General features: G+C 41.0%; 1 protein-coding gene across 1 annotated transcript in view; it reads left to right on the top strand.

Moving 5' to 3' along the window:
• The window catches only part of LOC118342437 (solute carrier family 45 member 4), a 34,105-nt gene that overhangs the window by 944 nt on the left and 26,534 nt on the right, over positions 1–6,627 (top strand). The window lies entirely within an intron of this gene.

Genomic DNA, 6,627 nt, shown 5'->3' with positions numbered 1-6,627 from the left:
ACACACACACATAAACACATTGAGTGTATACTGTCATTTGCACCCAGCGACGGCCTTTGAGATTTCGCCAAGTCCAATTTCGTCTGGAGTACACTGGAGCCCTTAGGAGAGACTGAGAGGGTGTGAAGAGTGGAGGAGGGAGGAAGAAGGGGAAGAACATGGGGGGAGAAAGGGAGGCAAAGGGAGGGAGATAAAAGGCTGAAACAGCCGTAACCTTGTTTATAATTCAAAGTCACTTCCCATGCTACCCCTCTTTACTCTCTCTTGCTTCCTTTTCTCTCCAAATCCCCCCTCAGTGGCGTAGTGTGATCTTCTAGCTTACATAACCAAGGCAACATGAGTGGCAGGTCGTTCTGTGGCCACCATGACTCCTGGCTGGCTCACCCAGGATGAGCCGCCACAGGGAACCAGGCTTTGAAACATTCGCTTCCAATTTTCTGTTATTTCCAAAGGACAATACCGAGATCTGCCAAGTGCTGCAAGTTAAAAAGATTTTAGCTCAATGAAGAAGAGTGCTGTGCTGTAAATGCATTGTCTGTACTTTTATTCATAATTACTTATAACGCAGGTCTCTTGTGGTAGTGTCGGAGCAGGGCAGTTGCTGCATGTTTTTGTTCTATTTTTGGCCATGATTTAGTTGCCCTAACCTATTTTTGTAGATCAGGATGTGTCTGAGCCCCTCTTAGAAGATTTTTGAACCAATGGGAGGCACAACTGGAGCAGATTAGTCTGCTGAAATAAATAAAACTAAAGCAGACACAGATTTTGGTGTCTAGTTGTGATTCATCACTGATATGGAGACTTAATCCAGTCATGTCAGGCTAATTGACTGCTTTTCAATCTGACCTTTTATGCTGATCATAGGTTGAGAGGATTGCCTTCTTTCCAGATGAATATAAAGTAGATTGCACTCAGTAGAGCGCAGACCTCTAAAAACATTGTGTTTGTGCAACAGTGTTTGAATTCCAGAATAATTGGTAAATTAGGGAGTACACACTACTTTATATGACTGTGCATGAATTGTGACGCGATACAGGGAAGTTGTTCAGATTGCAGCCATTGTTAAGCATGAAACCGGTCAATCAGGCCCACATTTGTCATGGGAACAGATTTATTCCCATTTAAGGTTTGTGGAACAACACAACATTGACATATCATCACCTTTTAAGGCGATATGATAAACTTGTTAGCAAACAGTTGCTGGTTTACACGTCCAGCTGACAGGGAGCAACACTATCATTCATTTGAAGTTTGTGTTTCAGGCCCCCTCTGAGAAAAGTTAGTACAACCTTTTGGCTTTGTTTTGTTCTCGGCCAACTCCTGAAGGCAATATCAGTTAGTTACTAACTTGAGAGTGGCGAGAGTGAACCAAAACAGTACAACTGTGGGCTTTAAAAACCAAAACAATGAACTAAAAGATGCTAAAAGGCTCCGTAGAGATGAGGGGAACTGATCGGGTGAGGATCATACAAGAGAATCGGCTAGTCATTTGATCCATTGGTAAAATAAGAGTATTGATTAGAGCAGTTTTAAAGATCCCCTTCAGACATGTGACATATATACCACCACATCAATTCCTCAAAAAGCATCTACACCTTCTACCTCATTAATATTCTAGTTTATGAATATGCAAATTCAGCTCATATCTTAAGTTTTCCTGCTGGACATAAGATGGTCCTGCTTCACTATAAAGTCCATTCTTAGTGTATCTGCACTGGTGGCTTCATGTTTCTACATCACACTTGTATAAGTTGCATATTGGACCAAACTCTGCACATACATATTTTTGGGTGGAGGGCTTTAAGTAATGTTAAGGTTTGCTCCCAGTGGCGGTTGAAAACAACTTTTAACTTTCTTGTCTTGAACAACATTTAATGACTTTCAGTTTCCTTGTAAGCCCCATGATGAACCCACTAAGGTTGTTTTTTGAATACCATTAAGTATATTTCTTTGTATAATGTGAAGCCACACCCACTGATTTCCCCCGCCCACCTCTTCACCCAATCCATGACAACTGTTCCACAAAAGTTGTTGTGCAAGATTGTTGAGACAAAACAAAACAGCATAGAGAGATGAAACCCCCCCCCCCCCACTCCAATTCTGTGGGCACAGGTCCAAGTTTTGGGATAACAAATATCGACCCCCCCCCACTCCATGCGGTTAATGCGGCATGCACGCTCGAGACTGACTGTAGCGACTGGAATTAGCTGGATAGCTGGTAAGCTGGCTGGTTGGCCCGCCCTGAGTGAGACCATTGTGTGTGTGTAACCCCCACAACACTGGGGTCAGAGAAAAAGAGAGTGTATGTGTCAGTGTGTGTGTGCAGCAGACACAGTTTGGTCAAGGAGCCCATATTTACACAACCCAGAGAAAGGATAAGAAACTTCTACCTTACAAGGTCTTGTGTGGAGAGCATGCAGAGCTTGTTTCTGTTCTGTCTCTGAGCTCCTGGCAGCAGTCACTCATACTAGGACATAGGCTTTTGTTTTCCTTGAATGCAAGGACATATATAAAGACTGTTGGAGCTGCCTCTCCTTCAGACATATTCTGCCAATGGTCTTAGTAACAGCATCACCTAATGACTTAATGCAGCTGAAAGAGAGTGAGAGAGAAATTGAGTCAATGATGAAGACTGGATTAGGAGAGATGATAATGGGTGAAAGGAAGGAGAGAAAAAGAGAAGGAGAAGAGGTGAGCTTGTGGAGCAAGGAGGAGGAGAGGAGGTGATCAGGGTTTTTTTGGTGAGGAGCTCGATGTATTACATAACAACAAGTTTTCTTTGACATGAGCTCAAAGTGATACAGAGAAAGCTGTTAAAGCATTGTGATACTCATCGAACTGTCAACACAAATATCTCCATCTAATATATTCATGCTTGGTTGTAGCAGCTCCATACTAACAGGAATAGAGGGAAGAAGGTTACAGTTAGGACATTCAGTAGCCTCAGATTAGGGATGTTATGAGAAACAATTGGCCTTTATGCGAATCAAATACCAAAATTAATAAAACCTCTAATTACTTAACCTTGATTCTGGTTGAAAGCGTTTTATGTAACGGGCAATTTCTTTCACTTGAAGAAAAAAAAGACCTTCAGGGATGAATAATAGACAAAAACTACAAGATGAGGTGTTTTTTTTGTGAAGGTCATTAAAAGTAAAAGATTCTCTTTTAGGGAATTTGATAAGACACGGATGATTTATTTGGCAAAAGCTTTGCTGTATTTGTTTACCCTCTGCAAGAGAGGGCAGATCTCTAAGATAACACTCACTTTCTTGTTTGTTTTTAACTACATAGAGTGAGTCTGGTTGGGAATCAGGACAGAGCAGTCCGAAGGTGGCCCAAATTATTCTTAATCTTTTTATTTGTTTGACTAACTAGCTGTGAACACAACAATAGCTACAGTATGCCACCAATGTTGAACCCAAAGCAGTCTCGGACTGGCATCGCTGCAACATTGTTATCCTTCTTTGGAGGCCGCCTTGGCTTTACTAAAGCAGATTAGTACAATCCAAGAGGAAATGTCCTTCTATTCATTCAGGTTATGTGGCTGAAAGCCTCAGCTCACTGTATTAGTGTCTTGACCTTTACTTTATTTGATTTCTTTGGGTAAACTGTCCACTGTTTCACTGTTAGACATACCAAACAGCAATAACGAGTGAATGACCTCCAGCTTGATCAGTGTACTTACCAGACAATCGTCTGAACAATAATCCCACTAATTAAATAGGTGGCGTGATGTGTGAAATAGCAGCTCAGCTTTTTTCCCCGAAACAAAATGCTTTAGCATATAAAAAGGTATTATGATTTTAGCTGTCCTAATTTCAGGCAAGGCGGCCCACCTCCACAATAAAAACACTGCAGAAAACACTGAAGTTTGAACAAAAGTGCCTGTCATGTATTTGATCCGCCAGAAACACAACAGGAGCTTTTCCAGGTCCTATTTTATGATTCAGCAGCAATTTGGTAGCATGATAGCACGCAGCACAGCGGACCACTGGCATTCGTCTGAGAATTTCAAAATAAAAGCCCAGTATGCTTGATTAATATAATGAAAAATATCATCTGTTATGCTGTAGCTACACTGATTTCCTTCTGCAGCACCCTACCAGTGTTAACCTGGTTGTTATTGTAATTTAACATCAGTGACTCAACTGACTTTCAGGTGCCACAGTTTTTAGCTATGTGCTAATTTATGCAGTATTTTACTAAATCTAGCATCCTCTGTTGCTACATGTAGCATGTATTTATTGTGCAAAACAGCTTGATCTTGCATTGTTTATGCTAGCATGCCAGGTAGCCTAATCCACTGAGTGATCCTATCATGTTAGCCAGTCTAATCTAGCAGATGACCTTGCAGACAGAGTAGGGTTATATAAATGACTGGCTTGATGTCACACAGTGACTAATCACCATAATCTAACCCAGTCATTCATGGGACACAGTAGGTGGAGAGATGGATAAAATGTTGCATGTGTGAATGTAGCTACAAGGGGCAGATGAAATGCAATATGAGGGGGAAAGAAAAAAACATCTATACATAGGTGAGAAACAGGAGCCACCGACAGTGTGAATTGTATTTTTTGCCAACCGATGAGACCTTTTAACCACAATCTTCGGTCGTCATTTATATTTTTACACTTCTGCCTGTGCCTCCGCAGAGAGAGAGAGAGAGATAGAAAGAGAGAAAGAGAAGTGAGAGACAAACACACCAGTCTAGTCCGTTATTTAAAGCCTTCCTATTCATAGCTCTTTATATAATCGCTGTTCATTAATGTTATCACTGTACACACGGAGACACAAAAGAGGTTCTGGCAGCTTTATTTGCCAAAATCACCAGCGTGGCATGGCAGGGTTATCGGTGTAATACCGAGGCAGTGACAGCATCACCGGTATGTGATGATTGATGCAAGTGGTTCCCAAGCTGTGGTCCGTGGACCATGAAGGGGGGTCGCTATGAGGGTTCCACCGTAATCTAAACAGTGCTACAGGTTACATTCACGCATGTTTGTTTGCGTTTGTGATGTGCGGTAAATGCAGAGTCAGCAGACATTTTAGTCTTTAAGACAAAGCCATGTTATGTGTGTTCATGTGGGTGTGTATGTTTTTCCATGCATCAGGCAATAAGCTAGGTATGTGTGTGCTATTAGTGTAGGATATGTGAGGAATGCAGAACTGAATGTGTGTGTGTGTGTGTGTGGTGTGTGTTGTGTGTGTTGGGTTGTGTGTGGGTGTGTGTTGTGTGTGTTGGGTTGTGTGTGGTGTGTGTGTCGTGGGTGGTGTCGTGTGTTTTTGTGTGTCAGGACCGTTTCTGCCACCCGCGCCCGCCCGTCCAGGGAAGGGGAGGTCTACTCAGGAAAGACAGAACACGACCACCGTCGAGCTCTCAGGGTGAGATGACGAGGGACAGAAGAACATTCGAAGGGGAGAGCAAGATTCTTTAAGAGCCTGCAACAATGACACTCATTGGCTGTCTTTACGTTGTTATATTATTGTTTTGATAAATCGATAGTTGAATCAATAATTCGCTTTATTAAATCTCAAAGGGAAACTGGTTGTGCAGCAGTGAAACAGAAACACAAGATAAAGTGACACACGGACACATCAAAGTAAAATGAGTGAGTACACAAGTGAAAACCATAAAACAAAGTTGAGTTATGAGTAAAAGTATAAAATCATAGAATATCGTCCTGCCCAATGAGGACATGGACAAACAAGCTATTATGTCTTTTATTTAAAAGGTTTTAGTCTCTAAAATGTCAGAATATGAAAACAAATTCTGATCAGAGCCACAGTAAAATGGCTAAACAACTACACATTAAAAACAAGCTGATTTAGGAACAATAATTGCAAACTAGAGTATACTTTTAAAATTAGACTATGTAACTTCTGAAAGAAGAAAAAACAATTTCTTATAAATAAAAAGTGAATTCATAAACAAAATAAACATGCTCAACCCCATACACTGAGTACATATTTTGCATTAGGCCTACTTCATGACTTTGCTTTTATACATGTTTTACAGCACTCCCATCACAGATGTTTTGTTTAATAAGACTCACGTGGCCTCCAGAGTGCCCAGTATGGAAATAGATCAGATGTTTAACACAACACCAGCAATAAAACCTTCACCTAAGGCTCGTCCAGAGCGCCACAGCCGCTAACCTCGGAGCTCCACGGTGACCTCAGCACAAGGCTAATGGGACATGAAGCTCAATCAAATAATTCTCCTCACCCAGGGTGTTTGAACTGCCCTGAAGCTCTCTGACATTCACAACACACATGACACATGACACAAAACGATCAATCATATACACGCTGGTTCAGTTACACTCACTTAAATGAGAGTGAGGAAGATTTCTTTGGAGATTTCCATCAAAGTTACAAATGTTATGTTAATAGTATCTAATTGCCAAAACTGTTTGTGAGCATTAGAAACTTTTAATAGCCACAAAAAATTGGGCCCAAATTGATTTTACTGTCTAGAAATACATGGAATATACAATATATAATAATATTTACTGTTTCCATATCATTTTTCAACTTGACATCTGTTTATGTGTCATAAAATACAGAACATGTTGATGAGAAAATCTATAAATCCTAACAGCACAACACACACACACACAC

The sequence above is a fragment of the Morone saxatilis genome, unplaced genomic scaffold (genome assembly GCF_004916995.1).
Source record: "Morone saxatilis isolate NCDOM2014 unplaced genomic scaffold, NCSU_SB_2.0 Contig9, whole genome shotgun sequence".
In the NCBI taxonomy this organism is placed as follows: domain Eukaryota; kingdom Metazoa; phylum Chordata; class Actinopteri; family Moronidae; genus Morone; species Morone saxatilis.
This window is presented reverse-complemented; position numbering and strand designations above follow the sequence as displayed.